Raw genomic sequence first — 25135 nt, forward strand, 5'->3', positions numbered from 1 at the left:
AATTTATGAAACAGGCAGTTGAGACTCACTTGGTTTTCCTGAAACTGGCTGTAAGCATACAGAATATAATCAGGATGAATTAAATAGAAAGCACTGATCACATCACTACAGCCTCTGTTGATGGGTGTGCGATGCTGTGTGCTTGTTGCTGCTTAAAAACAACCGTGACTCCTCTACCCAGAAAAAAAAAAAAAAAAAAAACTGGAAATCTGAGGAGTGTGATACTGCTTGTACCCTCCAATGCTCCAAATTGTTGAATGAACTGGAAAATTCCGCTTTGTGGGGCAGACAATGGGCCTCCCAATGAAGATGCCTGCATCCCATAGCAGAGAACTGGGTTTGATTCCAGGCTCTGGCTCCTGACTCCAGCTTCCTGCCAATGCAGACCCTGGGAGACAGCAGTGATGGCTCAAGTGATTGGGTTCCTGCCACCCACGTGGGAGTCCTTGATTAAGTTCTCAGCTCACGGCTTTGGCTCCCCAGACATTGCAGGCATTTGGGGAGTAAACCAGTAGACAGGAGTGTGTTCTCTCATTCTCTCTCTCTCTTTCTCTCACTCTGCCTCTCCTCTCACCCCTACACCTCTCAAATAAAATAAGAGATGAAGGAAGGAAGAGAGAGAGAAGAAAGAAAACTTTTGCTGTCAGTCTTTCTTTCCTGGGCCTCTCAGCTACAAGCCCTGAATCCCATTTCTGGTAGTTAAGCTCTGTCCTACTCAGCTTCTGAGGCCAAGTTCATCATCTGCCCAGAATGAGTCTTTGTCCCAGAGACTGGGGTGGAGTGGACCCTACTGACGTTTCCTGCAGCCAGATGGATACAAGGAGTAGCAGGCTTCTCCAATAGCACCTCTCCTGTTTGTTCCTCTGGTCCACAGCCAGGAAGAAGCCCTAGAGGTGTCCCCTTGCCTTGTTCCTCAGGCAACCACAAAGTGATGTCTGACTCCCTAAGGGACCACTTGGAGCCACACTGCCCCTGTTGGATGCCACTCCTGCCATGAGCTCCCTGCAGGCCCTCCCACCTGCCCTTCCCTCCAGATGAAGCACCCAATGATTTACTTGGGATGGGACTCAACTAGTTTCCTACACCTGGGACAAACATTATTAGGACCATGAGGTATTCCTAAGCAATGTGCTTTAGGAGCCAAGTGATAAACTTTCAGGATTTTTGCAAGTTGGACTGATAGATACATTCATTATTAAAATTTTGGTTCCAGGGGCTGGCGCTGTGGAATAGAAAATTAAGCCTCTGCCTGCAGTGTCAGCATCCCATATGGGCACTGGTGAGAGACACTGTGGCTCCACTTCTGATCCAGCTCTCTGCTATGGCCTGGGAAAGCAGTAGCAGATGGCTCCTGGCTTTGGATTGGACAAGCTCCAGCCATTGCAGCCATTGGGGAGTAAACCAGGGGATGGAAGACCTCTCTCTGTCTCTGTTTGTAACTCTGTCTTAATAAATAAATATTTTAAAAAATTAGTGTAAAAATTATTTACACTAGAAACAAAAGCTATATATATTCAAAACCCATCACTTCTTTCTTTTTTAAAAGATTCACTTATTTATTTGAAAGGCAGAGTTACTAAGATAGAGGGAGAGACATAGAGAGATTCCCCATCCACTGGTTCATTCCCCAAATAGTCACAATGGGCCAGGCTGAAGCCAGGAGCCAGCAGCTTCAGCCAGGTCTCTCACATGGGTACAGGGGGTCCAAGCATTTGGGCCATCTTCTGCTGCTTTCCCAGGTGCATTACCAGGGAGCTGAACATGACGTGGAGCACCTGAGACATGAACCAGTGTGCACATGGAATGCTAACATTGCAGGAGTTGGCTCAACTTGCTATGCCACCATAGGAGCCCCAAAACCCATCACTTCTTAATGATCCTACCAGAATTTTATTGCTTACATGCTACTGTGTTATTTATATCTATTGTCACCTGTGTGGTGGAAATTATAGTACTCTGTCATATCATAATTGATTTGCAACCATAGATTAGCTAGTGTGATGACAGTTCAGTAAAAATTAGCAAAAACATTCTATGAGAATCAGTTAGTTATATGAAATGAAAAGGATATTGTATCTTTTATTGTAATGTATAAGTTGTGTGCTATGCAGCCTTTGTATCAATAGATTTATAAACAGGTGTGTTTTTCCCTCTAGAAAGTCAGTTGTTAAGCATTTGCTAGCACACCACTTCCCCCTGCTCTAGGGTCAGTTCTATAGCCTCATTTCATTTCAGTTCTGCTCACTTCTCATAGTGAGAGTTGTCAGAGAGTGGAAAGCTCATATTCAACCCACTCGTGACCCTGTCCATATGGAGGTGCGTCTACCAGCAAAACACACCTGGCTGTTTCTGCTCCCTCCCACGTTCTTCCTCAGGGAAGTGAACCGACTTACCCAGTGGGTGAGTATGGAACAATGAACGAACCGTGTAGAGCTTGGCTCTTTTCCTTTGCTTAGGAGCTGCCACAACTTACACCAGAGGAAACTCCTGGCCTGCCCCGGTGTTGCCTGAGGCTGATGGCTAAGTTGGCCAAATCCTGAGGTTCACTTGTTAAAAACTACACTTGCTCAAAGCAAACAGCTATGCTCTTCAAAGTGGCATCAATCAGCAATGAGCACCACACCGTAGCCTCCACCTGACTCCTTTGTGTCGTTCTCAATTCAAAGATGGAATGGGAAAAAGCATGCTCTTATTGGGCCCTTTAGAAAGGCCAAAAGGGTCCTCTCCCACCAGCCTTTGTTTCTGAGGTCACAAAATGCCTGGGGCTCTGCCATATGTATGGCATAAGCCCTTTTGTAAGATTAGAAGACCTAACTGCAAATTAATTCTATTCAAATCCCCTTCCTTCCTAATATGTGTATGGGATAATCATAATGCTTATGCAATTGAGCACAGTTACATGTTGACTCACACAAAGCTCACATAGTCTTTAAGAACCAACTTTAACTGTATCTTCGACAGGTGTGACTTGGTCAAAATCACAAAACGACCCAACCAGTTGTTGGAACCCCAAGGCCCTTGCTCTTTCCATTACATTTTCTCTCCCTTCCCATGCTTTCTATTTCCACTTTCATCCCCTCTTACCTCCCCTCCCTCTCCCTCTTTATTCTACCCATCCCTCTACAGTATCTTCCCTCATTTCCACATCTTCTGACCTGTTGATACTACAGGAAACTAAAGAAGCATTTGAAACTGTAGAGATTTCAGTTTATTAAAAAATCTATAAAATCTTATCCCAACAGCTGGGCCCCCAAGAAACCTGGCAGGCTGCAGTAGGAAAACTGGCTGCCTTTTTGGCCTCCTCCTCAGGTTTCCCAGGAGGAATGCCCAGCATCCCTCTCAGAAGCCAGGGGGAGGGGGTCACAAAGAAACGAGTGTGCCTAGAGAGAGGCCCCGAGACTTCATCAAGCTGGAGTCTATCCAGGCTGGACCTGCGGGCTGGGCTCTGTGGGGAAAGGCAGCCTCTCCACAAAAGAGTGTGTGTCTTTACCTCTGAGTCAAAGTTCCTTGCCCAGGTCAGTGGTTGTGTAATAGGTTCAGAGACTGAGCAAACAGGTTAGCAATTAACTTGGGGAATCATTGAGAGGAGAAGAAAAGGAAGAAGAGGAAGAAAAGAAGAGGAGGAGAGAGGGGAGGTGAGAGAAACGGAGGAGGCAAATACATATACATATCATATATATATGTTTATATATATAGTCATATATATCATGCATCCTCGATGAGGCTACTATCACTTCCAAAAAGATACAAAATTGGTTCTTTGGGGAGACGGTAAAAAAAAAAAAAAAAAAAACTTGCTGTTTTTATAAGTAAAGCACAGAAAGATCCAGAGTACCTAAACAAATACACAGTTTACCTGCGCTATTCAAATTTCGTGGAGATGGGGATTAAAAAAATACATCTGAAAAAGCTTCTTAGGGGAACAATGGTTTTATAGAAAAAGGACAGAGAACATTGGAATCTGGAAAGAGTCTGGCAGAGTATGTGACATACACACAACAGGGATTCAACATAGGAGAACTACAGCTGCCCTTGTCATGGCTCCTTGCTACAGTGACTGTCCCACAACCTAAGCAGAGACACCATGCCTATCCCTTGCTGGTTAGGGTGGAGAATTAATCATCTGTGGTAAGTCTACAGATGGAGTTTGCTTTTAGTAGATGCTGCCTGAGCTAGGGGTCGGAACTGCCAAAGGGTCTAGAAAATAGATTTCTACACAGCCCAGGGATGGCTTCTGGGGCGCCCAGAAACACTTGTGCACAATGAAGTTAAAATCCAAGGACAAGGCATCACCCAGATGTTTAATTATGGGCAGCACCAAGACTGTAGCCATGCCCACTGCACCCATCTAAGGAAAGGACACACTCAACAGACGAACTAATACAGGGTTTTGGAAAATGCTGGGTGGTTTCCCGTGCCTGCTGCATGCGCTCTGCAGGTTTGTAGAGCACTAAGTATCCAATGATTATTCTTTTTTTTTTTTTTTTTTTGAAAGGCAGAGTTAGACAGTGAGAGAGAGAGAGAGACAGAGAGAAAGGTCTTCCTTCCGTTGGTTCACCCCCCAAATGGCCGCTACAGCCAGCGTGCTGTGCCAATCTGAAGTCAGGAGCCAGGTGCTTCCTCCTGGTCTCCCATGCGGGTGCAGGGCCCAAGCACTTGGGCTATCCTCCACTGCCTTCCTGGACCACAGCAGAGAGCTGGACTGGAAGAGGAGCAACCGGGACAGAATCTGGCGCCACAACAGGGACTAGAACCCGGAGTACCGGCACCGCAGGCGGAGGATTAGCCTAATGAGCCGTGGTGCCAGCCTTCCAATGATTATTCTTAAAACCTATGCTTCTACTGTTCTTGGTGCTCTAAGTGGTTTCACATACTAAAAATTAAAAAATAAAAAAATCTGGGCCGGTGCTGTGGTGCAGCAGGTAAAGCCACCACCTTCATTGCTGGCATCCCATATGGGTGCTGGTTCGAGTCCCGGCTGCTCCACTTCCTATCCAGTTCTCTGCTATGGCCTGGAAAGCAGTGAAGGTGGCCCAAGTCCTTGGGTCCCTGCACCTGCGTGGGAGACCTGGAAGAAGCTCCCGGCTCCTGGCTTCAAATCCACCTAGCTTCATCCATTATGGCCATTGGGAAGTAAACCAGTGGATGGAAGACTGCTTTCTCTCTCTGCCTCTGCCTCTCTGTAACTCTGCCTTTCAAATAAATAAATAAAACTTTAAAAAAATCTTATTAAATATTCATCATAACTCTGCAAGGTCAGTATTTTATCCACACTAGAAGGATAAAGAAGTTGACACTTGTAGAATCCACTTAGCTACTTGTTCTCATTAGTGAGCCAGTAGTGTCAGAGTAAGCCTCCTTTGCAGCACACTATTCCATCTCTCCAACATTCCTTTCTCACCATGCAGAAAGACCTATGAAATGGCAACACTGTGAATGGAAGGTCATACACTGGGACTTGGGGGCTGTCTTGTGGGAGAGATGATGGTGGTTGTGAATTGATACAACCAAGCCATGCAAGAAAAGGCTAACCACAGAACGTGAATCCAGCCTAGGGCGGGACCTGCTGAAGCTGGTCAAAGACACCGACTGCCAAGCCGGGAAATGAAAACCCATCAAAATGGAGTGTGGAAGCATCTCGAAATGCTGTGAAATTTGGGACACAGAATAAAAGACTTAGAGGCACACATGTTGAGAATAAAAACATGATAAAAACAATGAATGACGAGGTACATGCTTGGGGCTGGCTTTTATTTCAGGGCCATAGCTCCAAATGTAGGAATGATGGATATTTGGCTAAGAATGGAGAGCATTTTTCAAAGACTGAAAAGAATGTGTTTAGTCAGAGACCAACTCATCTGGCCAAAAGGGCTGTAAATGGAAAACAGATGGGAAGGGGAAAAAAAAACATCGATAAAACTGAAATGTGTTTCCATGGATGACATTAAGGAGGGCCCGGGAAGAATTTCAACAGTGAGGGAGGTTCTGAGTGACTCAATGAGAAAACAATGGGGAAGGGCATCGGAAACCGAATGCAGGCAGCAGATGTCCAGATATCACGCACAGAAAATGAGCAACATGGTAACCTTGAGATTACAGCACAGGGTGACAGCAAGAACTCTCAGACATCGCTGCGCCTTGCTAGGCTGGGACAGAATCGTGGGAACACAGGGATACCAGGGTGCACTGTGTACAAAAGACCTGTTGGGAGGAGGTGGAGTGGCACTGCCGCAAGAGGTTCAGAGGAATCCATGAACACTTGGATGGAGATGAAAGGAGAGCGCGAACAGAAGTGATGATTTCATGGAAGCAGAGCTGATCTACGTGCGGGAGAGCCACAAAATCAGCACAATGCACATGATTCATGAGGATAGCATTCTGGATACTTCATTCAGATAAAAGCAGGGTTTTCCCCTTGCCTCCCTAATAATGTCATATGCTAGGAGGTGGAAAGGGGAATAAAAATAGTGGCTCTCATTGATTCTGAGCAGTGGAAAGGAGCCATTGGCAGAGAGGACAGAATGGGAACGTGGGAAGGTGTCCACCTTCTTCCGGGGATTGCCAGGTTGAGCTGTACTACAGGTATACACAAGACTTCAGGAAACTAGCCTTCAAAATAGTGTAAGAAAACGAGGCATGATTCCACAAGTTTCAAAAAAAGGAGGAGGAGGAGGAGAAGCAGTGCCAGGGAGTGCTCAGAAGCATGACTTTGGGAAGTTCCAGTGAGGAGAAAAGAGAAGGGGAGAGTCTACAGTGATGACACAGAACTCTAAGCTGGCATCTAGACCAGATATTTAAAAAGATGGAGGCAATAATATCTCTGGGAAAGTAGCAGAGAACAACACTATAGCAGGAATGTTAAAATCCTGGAAAATCAAAGCACACAAAAATATGCAGAAATAGAGAAAGTATTGTGGGACCAAGGGGATTGTGATAAAGGGTGTCATTGTCTCTTTTAAAATTTTATTTTATTTGAGAGGCAGAGAGACACATTCAGAGAGAGAATTCCCATCTGCTGGTTGACTCCCCAAATGCCTACAACAGTCAGGGGTCAAAGGTGGAAGCCATGAACTCAATCCAAGTCTACTGTGTGGATATCAAGGACTCAGCTGTCTCCCAGAATCTGCATTAGCAGAAAGCTGGAATGGGGAGCGGGGCTGGGCCTTGAACCCAGGTACTATGATTCTTAATGGAGGTAGCACATGATGCATACACCATTTCATGGAGATCAAGAAAAAGTCCAAATAATCTGTGGGGCTAGAAATCACCATAGTGATTACCAGAGAAGCTTAGCAGAGACGGAATGGAAAGGAACACTGGTTAATTTCCTCGGATGACACTGCTCTGTGTTTCAATTGGGCTACTGGTTGCATGGGTTTATGCACTTGTAAAAACTCATCAAAATGTCACTCTATGTAATCATACCTCCATAAAAACATACAGCAAGCATAATTCCAGGCAGTGATATAAAAAAAAGGCCTTTCTCCCATGATTTGCCAAGAAGTAAATGAAGTTAACATAAACAATCGAGGTACTGGAGAAAAACAAAATCTCAGAATTTGAAACTAGCAACACTTTCCAAGTAGATTTAGTGAAGTACAAGTCTTACCAACACCCCCAAGTTGTTAATTTTCTATCAGCAAAGGTTTCCACATTTTGCAGGGGTAGCACCAGAGGTTTCCAGACTTCTGTAAACACAAATGTCATCTTGGGTAGCTGTTAAATATACAGATTCTGAGGCCAGTGCTCTGGCACATCAGTTTTGAGCGACCACTGTGATGCAGGCACACCGTATTCAAGTGCTGGTTGAAGTACCTGCTGTTCTGCTTCTGATCCAGTTCACTGTTAATGTTCCTAGGAAGGCAGCAGAAGATGGCCAAGTGTTGGGGCCTTTGCCACCCACATGGGAATTCTTGGACAGAGTTCTTGGCTCCAGGCTGTGGCCTGGCCCAGACCTGGCTGTTGCAGACATTTGGGGAATGAACCAATCTGGAGAATGAACCTTTCTCTATCTCTCCCTCTCCCACCCCATCTCTGTCGCTCTGCCTTTCAAATAAATAGTTTAAAAAAAAATGTAGAGCTTGAGTTCATACTTGAAGTAGATCCAAGTTAGTGTCTTGTACTTTGCATTTGGGGACTAAGATTGGTAAGGTTGATAGAGATGGCCCATGGACCTACAGCTTGAGAAATACCTCATTAGATAACGAACTCATAAAGCAATCTCCTTTTTGATCTAATTTCAGGCTCCTTAGGCACTCTTCTGATAATAGTCATTTTCCATGCCTTCACAGAGAAAATATGTAGCTTAGATCAACATGGAACCCAGCCATATGACTGCATTCTTCCTCATTTTAAATAACAAATAGTCATTGGTTTTGTATCTTGGTTTGACGAGCTTGGTAAATATTGATTTGCTGGATGTGTTTAGATGGATGTGATTAGATGGATGTGTTCACCATGTAATGGGGGAAAATCATGCATTTGAGTTTGTGAGGGACAGAAACACAATCTGTGCCAAATTTACCAAGATAAAAAATATTTCCAGGGGCCGGTGCCGTGGCGTAGCGAGTAAAGACGTCACCTGCAGGGCTGGCATCCTATATGTGCGCCAGTTTGAGTCCTAGCTGCTCCACTTCTGATCCAGCTCTCTACTACGGTTTGGGAAAGCAACAGAAGATCTGCCAAGTCCTTGGGCCCCTGAACACACGTGGAAGACCTGGAAGAAGCTCCTGGTTTTGGATCAGCACAGCTCAGGCCATTGTGGCCATCTGGGGAGAGAACAAGCAGATGGAAGACGCCCCCCTCCCCCTTGCCTCTGCCTCTCTGTAACTCTGCCTTTCAAATAAACAAATAAATCTTTAAAAACTATATTGCCAAATTATGACCTTTTCAAATAAATCCTATGCCTATACTTATAGAAGCGGTTATGGCTTATAAGTACCTGAACTTAACAATATACACACATAAAAATATTTTCATTTTAAACTTAGCTCAGTGAGTTTCTAAATGAGTTTGTTGTGTTTTTTTAATTTGAAATAAATGTTCATTGTGGAAATTCTGGAAAAATGGAAATTTATTTAAAAAAATAGCCATTACATCACTACCCTGGGCTAACCAGGACTGACATGATTTTTTTTTCTTCAAGTCTTCTGTGTCTTCACGTACATATATTTATTGTGAAGGCGGTAGTGGTTTATTTCTTTATAAAACTTGGATTATGCTATATAAGCATCTCCTAACATAGTATCATTTCATCATATTTTAACAGCATTAGCTTTCCTCTGACATGATTTTGTATTTTTTTTCTATCACTTATCACCACATAATATATATTTTTAAGGATTTATTTTATTTACTTGAAAAGTAAAGTAACAGAGAGAGAAGGAGAGACAGAAAGAGAGAGAGATCTTCCTTCCACTGGTTCATTACCCAGATGACCACAATGGCTGGGGCTGAAGCCGGGAGCCTAGACCACCATCTGGTTCTTGCCTGTGGGTGGCCGGGGCCCAAGTACTTGGGTTATCATCCCTTGCTTTTCCAGGCCCTTTATCAGGGAGTTGGTGGGAAATAAAGCAGCTGGGACTGAAACTGGCACTCTAATATGGGATGGCGGTGTAAACAGCAGCTTAACCAGCTGTACAACACTGGCCCCTGGGTATTTCTTTAGTAATTTTCTGTCCTCTCTTGAATGTGAGCTCCAGGAGAACAAGTCTTTCATTAGGTAAACCAACACCTACAACAGTGCCTGACCTATGTTAGTCATCAATATAGGTTTGCTGACTGAACAAACAGAAGAAGGAAGAGTATCACATTGCGTCAGTACGTGTACTTCAAAAGCACCATGTACAGTGAATACCCAATGCTATCGAATGAATAGAACAAAATGTTGAACCATCTTTTTAGTGTTGAACAATTGGGATCATTCTACCTTATAATTCTGTTTTGTGTATGTGTGTTTTTAAGATTTATTTGTTTATTTGAAAGGCAGGGTTAGAGAGAGACAGAGATCTTCCATCTGCGAGTTCACTCCCCAAATGGCTGCAATGGCCAGAGCTGGGCCAGGCCAAAACCAGGAACCAGGAGCTTCTTCTTAGTCTCCCACATGGGTAGAGGGGTCCACTCCTTTGGGCCATCCTCCACTGCTTCCTCAGGTGCATTAGCAGGGAACTGGATCAGAAGTGGAGCAGCCAGGACTTGAATCAGTGCCCATAAGGGTTGCTTGCATCACAGGTGGCAGCTTTAACCACCATGCCACAATACCAACCCCATATTTTTTTTAAAGGTGTTCATCTGGGGCTGGCGCTGTGGCGTAACGGGTAAAGCCACTGCCTCCGGTGCCGGCATCCCATATGGGCGCCGGTTTGAGTCCCAGCTACTCCACTTCCAATCCAGCTCTCTGCTATGGCCTGGGAAAGCAGTAGATGATGGCCCAAGTCCTTGGGCCCCCGCACCCATGTGGGAGACACGAAAGAGACTCTTGGCTCCTGGCTTCAGATCGGCATAGCTCTGGCCATTGTGGAAAATTGGGGAGTGAACCAGCAGATAGAAGACCTCTCTCTCTGCCTCTCCTTCTCTCTCTGTGTAACTCTGACTTTCAAATAAGTAAATAAATCTTAAAAAAAAAAAAAAGCAGTGGAAACTACTTGCAGATCAGAAAAACTGGACTTTTTTTGACAAGTGACCTAAAGACTTCATTGAAGACAGTATTCACTAGACATAATTATTGCTCTCATTATTACTGTTGGACTGAATCAAAGGACCTGGAAAGTCAGGACATTATTGCTCAGAGAAGCTCTGGAAGGTGGAATTACAAGGGCTTCAACTGAGTGCTTCCATAAGTATAAAGTGCATGTGTTTATAATTATCAGTTACCACAGGGTGAACTCAGAGGACATAGAATTTTATGGAATGTAGTGTTTTTACACCTTATAAGTGTTTGCTTTCTTTCTAATTTTACTCCCCAATGATATCTGCTCTTGATGAGTTTTGTGCATATCATTGGGGAGTTTAATTTTTTGCCTGAGCTGTGTATTAGCTACAGAGTTTCTATGTAAGGAGCAGTCTCAATTTTTGTGTGTTGCAATTTCCAGAGCTAAACATATACAACATCTATACTTCAGTGGTTTTCCACTAATTGGAGAAAGTTTTCCCAGAGTTTGGATGCTAATTCCTCATTTCCTAAAATTGTATATACATATAAATATATGATATCAATATTTTAATAATAATGCATCATAACAATTTTATTGTCATGTAAATGTTGAGTGAGGTCATCTTTGTTGTGAATTGTAAGAGTTCATCTTGGGTCGGTGCTGTGGCTCACTAGGCTAATTCTCCGCCTTGCGGCGCTGGCACACCGGGTTCTAGTCCCGGTCGGGCGCCAGATTCTGTCCCAGTTGCCCCTCTTCCAGGCCAGCTCTCTGCTGTGGCCAGGGAGTGCAGTGGAGGATGGCCCAAGTGCTTGGGCCCTGCACCCCATGGGAAGCCAGGAGAAGCACCTGGCTCCTGGCTTCAGTTCAGCGCGGTGCGCAGGCCGCGGCGGCCACTGGAGGGTGAACCAACGGCAAAGGAAAACCTTTCTCTCTGTCTCTCACTGTCTAACTGCCTGTCAAAAAAAAAAAAAAAAAAGTTCATCTATGTTCATTTATATTTAAGTATGTTAACATTTTGACATTCATTACAAATGAAATAATAAGTTTTTCCCTTTTATTTTAATGTAGTGCTACTTTTGTTTGATGGAACTTATGTATTGAAAATATAACCATGTTTCTGTTGTAGTCTTTTGAATTTTATTTTTCTTTGAAAGCATGTTTATGTTAGTATCACTAGTTTCTTTCCATTTTCTCATTTATTTTTATCATTTTCTCGGTGATTACTGTAGTATTACTGAATTAAATATTATTATTCACCTTGAAAAAAAATAAATAAAAGGTGTTCATCCAGGTCTCCTACATGGGTGTCAGGGACTTAAGTACTTGAGCCATAAAGTCTCCCAGGCCCATTATCAGGAAGCTGGATCAGAGGCAGAGATAGAGGTGGGACTTGCCCAGGCACTTGAATATGAGTTGCAGGTATCACAAATGGTGAGTTAACCTGTTGTACCACAACACCACCCCTTTTATGATTAAAAAAATGCATTATAGATTTTGAGGTTAAGTCTTACTTTGTAATATATTCCATTATTTTTATGCACACTCTATTAATTAAAGATACAAATATAACCTGTGGTTTATTCTTGCCTTTGTTTTCATTCTTTGTCTTTTCCAGGAATGGAGTAAGCTGGAGTATTGGCCCCTTCTAAAAGTGGCCTTATTTTGGCATTGGAAGCTTGCCATTATTGAAGCATCTAGTCTTTCCTCACTGATTTGAAATGTCACTGCTATCACACTCTGTTTATAAGGTCTAGTGGTTAACAGTGAAAACTCTGGGATCAGACTTGTGTCTTCATATGCCACTAAACCTTTTTGCTGCAGTTTTCCATAAGGTTGCAAGTGAATTGGAACAGCGGCCTTTAGCACATGGTAAATGGCATATAAGTGATAGCTATTATTATTGCACCTGCCAAAAGATCTCTCCTGATGTAGTTTTATTTGTTTCCATTTTGTGCTTTATGTGGTGAGAACAAGAAACTCAGTAAGGTTCAACCCTGTTCTTCACCTCCCTAGAGGCAGTTGAGAAACTTCCTCAAGTCAGATAAACGGAATTTTTCAAATTGCTTGCTTTGATGTGTCTCTGTCCCACCCCCCAACATTGTCAGACATTCCAGTCTCTGTCCTTGGAATGCCAGGGATGCTGAAGCAAGTTTCTGGGGGAGGTGGCATGCTCAATTTATCAGGGCAACCTGGAGAGGCACGGTTACTGCCAAACTCCTTACCCCCCAATTTAGGAACCAGCTGTGGCAAATGAAGGCTAGCACTTCCTAACATTGTTCAGTCTGCTCCTCGCCTCCACAAACTGGTGCTTAGCTCTTGACAGATGGCTTTTGCCTCACCTCTGTTCTTGGAACTTCCTTCCTTCAACTCATTTAAGGAAATCTACTTATGTGGGTGTGTGGGTATGGTTTTCTTTTTTTCTGTAAGTTCATTTTCAGATGCCTTAGAGCATCCAGAACCACAGCTGAGCCAACTACACACCAAATATTTAACAGTTGCATGCAGCAATTTCTTATTAACTTATGTTCTCATGCGTTGGCTGAGTTGGGCAGAGCAATTCTTCTGGTCTCACTTTAGATCTTTCCTGCAGTTATAGTCAGATGCCAACTAGGACTGTTGGTCCCTGGAGGCTTGCAGATGGACACTTCTTTTTTTTTTTTTTAAGGTTTACTTATCTATTTGAAAGGCAGAATTAAAGAGAGAGAGAGAGAGAGGGAAAGAGAGAGAGAATCTTCCATCTATTGGTTCACTCCCCAAATGGCCAGAGCTGGGCCAATCTGAAACCAGGAGACAGGAGGGCCAATCTGAAACCAGGAGACAGGAGGTTCCTCTGGGTCCTCTACTCGGTGCAGGGGCCCAAGTACATGGCCATCCTCTACTGCTTTTCTCAGGTGTATTAGCAGAGAGCTGGATCAGATGTGGAGTAGCTGGAATTTGAACTGGCAAATGTATGGGATGCAGGTGGTGGCTTAACTTACTACGCCACAATGCCAGGCCCTGCAGATGGACACTTCTAAGTTGACTTCTCTCACATACATATATGGCCTCTTCATGAGGCTTAGCTCTCCAGCCTCTGGGGTATCTCATCCCACAGGGTCCGAAACCTGGCTTCTCTCTACTGCATGATGGTTTGGCTTCATATACAGTGACCTGCTTTCAGGAGTACAAAATTGGTTTTTGAAAAGCTTTGATCTAAAAAGGCTCAGGATCTCTCTCACTCACTGCATTCTGCTGTTTGAACTTCAGCTTCAGGATGAGCAGGGATTACACGCAGGCATAAATCCCAGTAAGTGTGGTTCATAGGACGAGCTTTTATGTAATTACCATGTCACTTCATTCTTGTTTCCAAACTTGTTGTATTTTCTGGCTTTTAAAAATTATTTCACAAAGATTTACAGGAGAGAAAAAATGGCAAATTCCTACTTCTCATTCATCATCTTAAGTGGAAGCTCAGTGTTTATTTGGAAAATGGTTGCAGAGGCCGGCGCCGCGGCTCACTAGGCTAATCCTCCACCTAGCGGCACCGGCATACCGGGTTCTAGCCCGGTCGGGGTACCGGATTCTTTCCCAGTTGCCCCTCCTCCAGGCCAGCTCTCTGCTGTGGCCCAGGAGTGCAGTGGAGGATGGCCCAAGTACTTGGGCCCTGCACCCCATGGGAGACCAGGAGAAGCACCTGGCTCCTGCCATCGGATCAGCGCGGTGCGATGGCCGCAATGCGCCAGCTGGGGTGGCCATTGGAGGGTGAACCAACGGCAAAGGAAGACCTTTCTCTCTGTCTCTCTCTCTCACTGTTCACTCTGCCTGTCAAAAAAAAGGAAAAAGAAAAAAAAAAGAAAAAGAAAAAAAAAGAAAATGGTTGCAGAAATTATCTTTTGGCATTAGTGTCGCTCTCTTTTCATATATGTGTTGCACACTACAGCATTTACAATAATCTTCATTCCCCACCCCTGTTAACATCATTGAATCAAAAGATATTTTTTATTTTGAAAGTAAAATCCCAGATCCCAACCCAGACCCAGCTTTTGTGGGCATTTTGGAGTAAACCAGTGGATGAAAGATCTCTCTCTCTCTCCATGTCCTTTCCTCTCTGCTACTCTTTCAAATAAATGATAAATCTTTCTTAAAACAAAAAAAAAAAAAAAAAAAAGAAAATGACTCAGAACAAGAATATGTATATTCAATTCCTTAATCTATTAAACATGCTTCAAAATACCATTATTTTCTGAGTCCTATAATTAAGATGCAGATAGACTAATATTTTCAATTCAATTCAATGGTCAGTAATCACAAAGCATCTGTATTAGGTATTTTTAAGTGCATTGAGCTCTTATTAAATACGTTGAACTGTAAAGGATATGTAAGATTATAATACACAGTGTTGTCCTCAAGGGTCCTAGTAATTAATATAGGAAATTACCAAATGTAAAAAAAACACATGTTATCCACACACAAAAATGCAGCTGGACCCTTACCTAACACCAGCCCAAAAATTAACTCAAAATGGATCAAAGACTGAACTATATAGCTGAACCCAAAATAGTCTTTAAACTATAAAAAGTATACTAGTATAAACTTATTTTCCTATTAAAGATTGTTAAATGATATTTTATTGTACTATCAGACCCTATATTAAATGGATTTATGCTAGGGTCTCTTTCAGGTTCTTATTTTTTATTCTTTTTTCTATCTTTCAATTCTTGTACCAGTATGAGAAAGATATATATCTTTAAGTGTTTTCCAGTAATGTTTACAAGTCATAATTATGAAGACTTTTTTAAAATATTTATTTGTTTATTTGAAAGGCAGAGATACAGAGAAAGAGACAGAGAGAAAGGGACAGAGAGAAATTGATCTTCCATCTGCTGGTTCACTCCCCAAATGGCCATAATGGCCACAGTGGCCAGGACTGGGCCAGACCAAAGCCAGGAGCCAGGAGCTTCTTCCGAGTCTCACATGTGGGTGCAGGGGCCCAAGTACTTGGGCCATCTTCTGCTGCTTTTCCCAGGTGCCTTAGCAAGGAGCTGGATCAGAAGTGGAGCAGGGGCCAGGTCTGTGGCATAGTAGGCTAAGCCTCTGCCTGTGGTGCCAGCATCCCATATGGGCTCTTGTTCGTGTCCTGGCTGCTCCTCTTCCAATCCAGCTCTCTGCTTATGGCTTGGGAAAGCAGCAGAAGATGGTCCAAGTGCTTGGGCCCCTACACCCATGTGGGAGACCCAAAGGAGGCTCCTGGTGCCTGGTTTTGGAACGGCTCAGCTCTGGCCACTGCAGCCATTTGGGAAGTGAATCAGTGGATGGAAGACCTTTCAATCTCTCCCTCTCTGTAACTCTTCCTCTTAAATAAACAAATAAAATATTTTAAAGGGAGGAAGAAGAGGGGAAGGAGGAAGAGGAGGAGGAGAGCAGCTGGGAATCAAACCAGTGCCCATATGGGATGCTGACATTGCCTTTAGAGGCTTTACCCACTATGCTACAGCACTGGTGCCAACGATGACTTTTTTTAAAGATTTTTTTTTTAAAGATTTATTTATTTATTTATTTGAAGGTCAGAGTTACACAGAGAGAGAAGGAGAGGCAGAGAGAGAGAGATCTTCCATCTGCTGGTTCATTCCCCAATTGGCCACAATGGCAGGAGCTATGCTGATCCAAAGCCAGGAGCCAGTAGCTTCTTCCACATCTCCCACATGAGTGCAGGGGCCCAAGGACTTGGGCCATCTTCTACTGCTTTCCTAGGCCATAGAGGAGAGCTGGATTGGAAGTAGAGCAGCTGGAACTTGAACCAGCACTCATATGGGATGCCAGCACTGTAGGCGGCGACTTTACCCGCTATGCCACAGCACCAGCCCCACCAATGATAGCTTTTTAAGAATACATATAATGGGGGCTGGCGCTGTGGCATAGCAGTTAAGCCACCACCTGCAATGCCAACATCCCATATGGGTGCTGGTTCAAGTCCTGGCTGCTCAATTTCCCATCCACCTTCCTGCCAATGTGCCCAGGAAAGCAGCAGAAGTCAGCCCGAGTACGGGGGCCCCTGTACCCTTGTGGAAGGCCTGGAAGAAGCTCCTGGCTCCTGGCTTCTGTCTGGTCCAGCCCTGACCATTGCAGCCATTTGGGGAGTGAATCAATGTAAGGAAGAGCTCTCTCTCTCTCTCTGTATATCTGCCCTTCAAACAAATAAATTAAATCTTTAAACAAACAATGAAATCCCAATTTCATTCAACAATGGATATGCAAGAAGAGATATATTAATGGGCAATGACTACAAAGGAACTTGCACTCTGCAATGAATGTTAAAAATTTTTTTGAATGCTGTAATAAAGCTTCTCCCAGAAAGACCACAGAATTGTATGAATTTATTCAAAATTCACTCTAATTCTTTTTTTTAATATTTATTCATTTATTTGAATGGCAGAGTTAGAGAGAAAGAGAGAGAGTGAGAGCTCGATCTTCCATCTGCTGGGACACTGCCCAGATAGCCACAACAGCCAGAGCTGGGCTGGCCTAAAGTCAAGAGCCACGGGCTTCTTCTGGGCCTCCCATGCAAGTGTAAGGGCCCAAGCACTTGGGCAATCTCCAATAGCTTTCCTGAGTGCATCAGCAGAGAGCTGGATTGGAAGTGGAGCAGCCAGGACCTGAACTGGTGCCCATATGGGATGCCAGCACTGCAGGTGGCAGTTTTACCCACCATGCCACGGTGCCTACCCCAATTCATTTTAATTCTAATACAACTTTCAGAACATTATGCCAAAACATAGATAGCAAACCAATGTAAAAGATGGACATAGTGGCCTAGGAGGGCAGTGGAGGATGGCCCGAGTGCTTGGGCCCTGCACTCGCATGGGAGACCAGGAAGAAGCACCTGGCTCCTGGCTTCAGATTGGCACAGTGCCACCAGTAGCGGCCATTTGGAGGGTGAACCAACAGAAAGAAGACCTTTCTCTCTGTCTCTCTCTCTCTCATTGTCTATAACTCTACCTGCTTAAAAAAAAAAAAAAAAAAAAAGATGGACATAGGGAGGGCTAAAAAGATGAGTCCCTCTATCTACCTTCCACTCCACTCGATCAGGCCTCACTGGCTTTCTAGAACATTCCTCAACCCTGGCATATAACACCAGTGTTTCACTTGTTTATTTTTCCTGCTAAGCTTCTCAGAGTAGACATTCAGAGATTCATCTGACATGCAACTACTTCTCAATAAATTTCGGTGAGTAAATAAAAATAAAATAAGTAACAATTAAATGTGTTTTCAACAAATGGCCAACTATGGTTTTTAGTTCAAAAGATAAGCCAAGTGTACTTGAAATAAGTCATGTATTAAAATTAGCTTTAGCTGGAAATGAGAAAACCTATGGGAATAAGCAAATGAAAGTTGAATTGGGGGAAGCCATTAAAAGATTTTGAACGTCAATAGAAGACCTATTTCACAATTCATTGCTAACAACTTTACTCTCTCTTGCAAAACTAATGAGAAAGTCAGTTCAAATAAGAAGCAGAATGTTGAACTGCATAAATAGTACTGTTTAAACACACAAAAAAAGGAATGCCACATCTTTGCCCCAGTAGCTCACTGAGTTATCCATCAAACCAATTTTCCAAATAATAGTTATGTAACTAAACCAAAAAAAGCAGTTCTAACAGTATTCATGCAGAATGGAAAAGGCTATGACATCTACAAGTGTTGAAATCTTAGGAGTTAAGAACCACTTATATGGCTAAATGGCTTCCCAAATTATTGTAACAAATATAAACTCACATGAAAACAACATGCTCATACCCTTTTGAGGTTATTAGAGGTTATGAAGTCTTAATTGTTTAACCTAAACATATAACAAGATCATCTTGTTTTAGTTTGCTTTTTTTAATGAGTGGCTAAGTTTTCCTCTTATTATTAATTGAAATCTTTCTGAGGGTTAAAGAATGCGAGTGTACAAAACAAAGCAAGATTTATGGCTTCTACTGGAGGAGACATCATTAAACAATAAATAAATAAGTTATGCAGTGTGTTAGAAGATAGTAAGTTCAAAGGGGAAAGCAGAATAAGAGTCACTGGGAATGCTGAACTGGACAGCACTGGGTGTTTTGTTGTACAGTATCAAAGGGGCTGACCAATGAGTCAGGGCAGGGCTCCCTGAGAAGGCAAGATTTGAACCACGATGGGAGGAGATGAAGGAGAGGCAGAAACCTACAGAATGTTTCAGGAAGAGAGGACAGAAGCCCAGGGTATCCTTCACAGTGAAGGAGGTTGGGGAGTGATCCCATGATCAGGGGATTCACTGGCCTTATCACATTCCTGCTGTGTTAAGTCAGCTTTTCATCACTTTAGCAAATTACCCATGACAGGCTAAATTTATAAGGAAAACAGGCTTATTCATTTAGCTCATGGTTCGGAGATTCAAAAGCATGGCACCTGGGGTTGGTGCTGTGGCATAGTAGGTTAAGCCTCCACTTGATGCACTGGCATCCCATATGGCCGCTGTTTCAAGTCCCAGCTGCTCTACTTCCAATCCAGTTCCCTTCTAATGTGCCGGGGAAATCAGTGGAACATGGCCCAAGTCCTTGGCCGCCTGCATCTGCATGAAGGACCCAGAAGAAGCTCCTGGCTCCTGGCTTCAGATCAGGCCAGCTCCAGCCATTGTGGCCATGTGGGGAGCAAACCAGAAAACCTCTCTCTCTGTCCCTCCCTCTGTCTGTATATAAGTCTGCCTCCCAAATAAACAAATAAATCTCTCTTTTTTTTTTTTTAATGAAAAAGAGCACAGCACCTGCATTAGCTCAGTTCTGGTGAGGGTGCTCTTGGTTGTGTCACATCACGGTGGAAGGCAATGGTAGGACAAGTGATTACATCAACAGACAGGAGGCAGTTAAGCTGGGTATGGCCAGGCTAAGGCTGATGTGGGAAGGTAGGTAGCTAGAGAGAGGAACTGAGGTTGACAGCCCCAGATGACCCATGGTTTGACAGCTCTGACCTTCCCACTATGGGACAGTGCCGGTGTAGCAGCCATGACTAGCCTTAGCGTGGTAGCCCAGTCCAACCCATGTGACAGCCCAGTCTGTGCCATCCAAACTTTCTGCACACCACCCAAACCTCCCATTCTGTGCACTGCCAAACCTGCCTTCCATGTACCACCAAGTCCCTCCCTGACCAGTTCCTCCCCACCTCTGTCTCTGTAAAACAGCACCAGCTGGAAATATACAATATGGAGGCAGGATGTGTCCCCGTGATGATCTTTGGGTCATTATACAGAAGGAGGACACTCCACTTCCATCTTGAACCTGACACCATGAGACTCCCAGTGTTTCATAAAAAAATGCAAAGAAATGGTCCATACTCAGCCATACTCAGCCTCACCACAAACTCTGTCCCCTTTGAATAGTCATTTAAGCCTCACCTCACACACCACCCACTATGTTCCAAACCTTATTGAGGGAGAGGTTTTGTTTGAGTTCTTTTGTGCTTTTTGTCAATTCCCTTTCTCTTTCAAATTTGCAGGCACTTATTTCTTGAATGTGCACTATTCCTTTTTCTTTTACAAATCCTGCTTTCCTGAACACCTTTATGCCTCCACCTTGAATGCATGGAGAGAAAAGCCTGGAATAATCCCAGCCTGGAGCCCTGTTGCCCACAACAAAGGCTTTTATGACAACCCTCTCATAATAAATACCAATGGAGCCCATGAGAAATAACTTAATCCTTTAATGGCTAATTGGACACATTCTCAATGACCCAAGGACTACCCACAAGGACTGCTAGGCACTTCTTAAAGGTCCCCATCATTTCTCACCTACACACTGAAGACTAAGCCTCCAACATGTTAATTTTGGGGTACATTCAAACCATACCAAAACCACAGCACTACTCCAACCAAAAGCAGCCAGCCTGAGAGCATGATGGAATACCTTGTAGGTGGTATAGCTGAAGACTTTCTCCAAGGCCATACTTACAGGAACAGGCCCTCACTCTGCAGGGTGCCACGTGAACTCTCCAGTGCAGTTAGCTGACAGGGCTTCCAGAACAGCCCTGAGGAACTGCGCATGCTCTGGGTATCAGAGTCGGGCAACTCTGTCCGAACAGTGCCTGTTGCATGGGCAATCTTTACTCCAGAGCTGCCCACAGGGTTGCCGAGATTCCGTCAGATGCATATCACAGTTCAGTTCTTCCTCTGCCCGATTCCACTCGTTCCCTTCTTCCTTGCACAGGAAACATACCAGCATCACGGTCTGCAGGCCTCCTCGCCAAATTCTGCTTCCTCTTCATTTTTCACTAGTTGATAGTTACTAAAACAGCATTTTGTACTCCTGCTCCCATTTCTGTGTCTGCTTTCAGGACACCTGCATTGACACAGTAATGAGTAATAAGGAGTAAAATATTCATACAGCTGAGATACTTAGGGTGTGGGAAGAGGGTAGAGACTGAGGAAGACAGAAGTGTAAACTAGAAGACAAAAGACATTTTAAAAGCTCTATTGTTATTGGCTAGCATTTTTAAAAGTAATTTTTGAGTGTGATACGTTTCTAAAATGCTTTCAATAATGAATTGAAAATCTTTATTACCATAAGGAAATATTTTTGCACTTCTCAAAATGTCACCACTCTACAAACATCCAGAATGTGGAAAGATGTTTTATGAACATAAAATATATGTCATAAATCACTCATCAGCAGAGAAACAATGGGGAAAGAAGTAATAGCTCCCTGGATAGACACACTTTGTGATTTTTATTGTGTTTTCTTTCTCATCTGGTCATGAGGTCTCTCTCTTGAGAATGGCCATGAGCCAAGATGGCCACTGTCTAAGAGAGCCCTGACCGGGGGACAGTTAGGTTCAGGTGTATGTCAGGTGAAACACAAGGAAGAAATAAGGCCAAAATTCACAAAACAGGAGAAATGTATTACCTATAGATCCAAAAGGGACGAGGGTGCTGGGAGGGTAGAGGTGGTGATAAATGTAGAGCCAGCAGAGTGCTCACTAAAGAGGGAGTGCAAGAGCAAGAGAGAGAGAGAGCGAGAGGGAGCGAGAGAGAGAGAGAGAGAGAGAGAGAGAGAAGGATAGACAGAAGACAGGAGGAGTTGGGAGAGGGTAAAGGGAAGAGGGGGAAAGAGTTTTCTACATGACTCTGATGTTGACCCTTAGGCTGTGTTGTGGTCAGCAGCTGTGGGATGTGTTGGCTTCAGGCCAGTGAGATGAGGAAAAAATGGGTTATAACGCAAACACCTACATGGGAGAGAAAGTTTTAACTATGTCAAAGATGGTGGGTAAAACTAGTTTTCACATAACTTTCATCAAGCCCTAAAAATGGATGCCAAGGGAGCAACTCTATTAAACAAATCTATGGGAATCTGTTTTGGCAATGGAAAGGCTCAAGTGAAACTCTGCTATTTTTTCTGAATAGGACCTAGCATCAGACTTTGTCCCTGATTTAACTTCCAACACAAAATCTGGTACAGAGTAGGTACTCAGAGCACATGTGCCAGGTAGACTGGTATCCCGTAGAACACTGTCACTCAGGGTATACACTCTTGAGTAAGGGAATTCTCTAACATGGCCTGTGCTCTGTGATCCTCTTCCTCTCACATCCTACACCAATTCCAGCAGCAAAGCTTATCATCCTGATTTTCAATAAACCCTGAATCCAACCACTTGCATGGGTTCCACCCTGACACAATTTACCGCTCCCTTCTATATTATTACAGGAACCCATCTGGTCCTTTTGCATCTTTGTCCTTTCTACAGCAAGTTGTCCACACAGCAATCAGAGCAAGTCTTTCAAAAATATAAGTCAAATCATGCTAAGTCTCTTCATTAGACTCTCTGATGACTTTCCATGTTATTCAGTATCAAAAACAAAGTCAATGCAATGGCTTTCTGCCCAATGCTGCAACTCCTTACATCCCTAATGCCATCAGTTGCTCTCTCCCTTCTGCATTCTCCCAGTGTGACCTTGGGATTCCTGCAGTGTCCCTAGGACACTCCACTGCATGACTCTGCATCTGTATATAATAAGTGCTATATGAGGAGGAACACTTATGACCACTAACCTTGTTCCCTCTACTTGACTCCCTCTAATTTTTCCCCTAGCATTTGCATGACTGCCTTCTTTGTTTCTTCTTCTTCTTTTCAAATTTATATTTATTTACTTGAGAGCAGAGGAAGAGAGAGAGATGGCAAGACTGATAGAGAGTTCCCACCTGCTGATTCACTCCCCAAATGCCCACAATGGCCAGGAGGCCAAAGTTGGAAGCTAGGAACTCAATCCAGGTCTCTGACAAGGATGGCAGGAAATAAACCTCTTGAGTTATCACTGCTGCTTCCCAGGGTCTAAATTAGCAAAAATCTGGAATTGAAAGCCACAGCCAGGACTCAAACCCAGGTACTCCAATGTGGAACATGGATGCTTAACCAGCAGCTTACCCACTAGTCAAAACCTGCTGCTTCTTAGCTTCTTTGGACTCTAATATCTTATCAGGGAGACTCTTCTTGATTAAATTGTATGCCGATCGGGGTCTCAGCAGAACAACAGATGTCACATTCCAATCAGGTATTTCTATAGGTTGAATGGTATCCCCTCTGACAAAACACATGTGGAGCACCTACACCATGGTACCTCAGAATGTGACCTTATTTATAAACAGATGAAGTCATACTAAAGTAGAGATGAGCTCTTACTCCAATGGAATCAGTGTCCTTTTGGACACAGGGACACAGACATAAGGGGAGAATGTCATGATGACAGAGACAGAGATGGAAAGGCTGAAGCTACAAGCCAAGACTTGCCATAAAGCCACGGGAAGCTGGGAAGAGATGAGGAATTCTGCCTGGTGAACTGCAGTGGGAGCACAGCCCTGCTCACAGCTTGATTTTGGACGTTAAGCCTCCAGAATTGGGAAATGATACACTTTGGTCGTTTGAAGCCACTCACTTTGTGGCATTCTGTTATGGCAGCCCTGGAAAACTAATCCAGGCATAGTCTGGAAGATTCGAGAAAGGGATTCTTTACAATGATGTAGGGAAGGTACAGAGATACCACAGGAAGAGTGCCCTGGAGTGAGAAGAGTAGTCTCCCTGACAAGGCATGTTGGGGTTGAAAGAAGCAAAGAAGTGGTGTGTGTCTGACCTAGCAGTTAAGCTGCTGGTTGGGATGCCCGTGTCCCACATCAGAGTGCCTGGCTTAGAGCCCCAGATTTGGTTCCTGACTCCAGGCATCTAGGCCTGAAGTAGCAAGACAGGGAGCAATTACCAGAACCCAGAAGACAATCACCTGCAGGGAAGCAGTGACCTGGCACCGAGTATACCGCCAATGACAAAGAGGAAGAAGTTTCCCAGCTTCACGCTTCTCCCTCCTTCCTACCTTGTGCTGAGACTTCCCAGGAAGCCAAATGAGCTAGCCCAAATAGGTCAGCCTTCTTGGGACAAACTGCCGAGCAAAGAAGCGGGAAGAACAAATGAGGCGGAGAGGGGTAGGAATTCAACCTATCTGGTGCACTTGCCCTAGCAACATTCCTTCTCCAGGGCACTACTGTTCCTCATCATTCACTTTAAGAAAAAAAAAAGTACATATCATTACCTAATATATTATATTCCTTTTTATAAAAAAAGATTTATTTGAAAGGCAAAGGGACACACACACACACAGAGTCCATCTATGGGTTCATTCTCGAAATGGTTACAACAGCCAGGTCTGAGCCAAACCAAAGCCATGAACCAGGAACTTTATCCTAGCCTCCCACATGGATGGCAGGGGCCCAAATCCTTGGGTCAGGGGGCAGGTGTTGTGGCATAGTGGGTTGCACTGCCAGCATCCCACATGAATGCCAGTTTGAGTTCCAGCTGTTCCACTTCTGATCCAGCCCCTGCTAATGTGCCTGGGAAAGCAGAAGAAGATGGTCCAAGTGCTTGGGCCTCTGTACCCATATGGGAGACCTGGAAGAAGCTCTTGGCTCCTGGTTTCAGCCTGGTCTATTTGGGGAATGAACCAGCAAATGGAAGCATTCTCTCCCTCTCTGTAACTCTGCCTTTCAAATAAATAAAATAAAATAAAATAAAAAGAGGTGGTAATATTTGGGAGGCTTTTAGAGGATGTTTACCACATCTTCCGTTGGCAAAAAAAAAAAAAAAAAAAAAAAAAAGAAATCCTTGGGCCATCTTCCCTTGCCTTCCCAGGTGCATCAGCAGGCACATGAAGCAAAAGCGGAGCAGCTGGGACTGGAAACAGCCCCAATATGGAACGCCAGCATCACAAGCAGTGGCTTAACCCACTGCGCCACAACACCAGCCCCAATATTCTTTTATTTTTAGTTTATTATCCCACTTGAGTATAAACTCCATGAGAGGAGGGACTTTGTTTTGTTTCCTACTGTTTCCCCAGTACCCAGAACAGTTCCTAGCATGAAGTGTCTTAAAAACTTTTTGTGGAATGAATGGCTTGTTTAAAAACTGGCATTTTTACCCCAGTATATTCTAAGTCAGCAGCTGCTGCAGCTCCTCTT

The 25135-nt window shown here is 43.9% G+C and overlaps 1 long non-coding RNA gene across 1 annotated transcript in view; it reads right to left on the minus strand.

The window, feature by feature from the left end:
• Positions 1 to 25135, minus strand: part of LOC103348288 (uncharacterized) — a 78480-nt gene that overhangs the window by 48930 nt on the left and 4415 nt on the right. Inside the window, exon 2 of the long non-coding RNA XR_016224750.1 lies at positions 20594 to 20980. This is a non-coding gene — a long non-coding RNA (uncharacterized LOC103348288). The remainder of the gene's footprint in view (positions 1 to 20593; positions 20981 to 25135) is intronic.

Source organism: Oryctolagus cuniculus, chromosome 1 (assembly GCF_051225735.1).
Source record: "Oryctolagus cuniculus isolate XC-2025 breed Fujian yellow rabbit chromosome 1, ASM5122573v1, whole genome shotgun sequence".
Lineage (NCBI taxonomy): Eukaryota > Metazoa > Chordata > Mammalia > Lagomorpha > Leporidae > Oryctolagus > Oryctolagus cuniculus.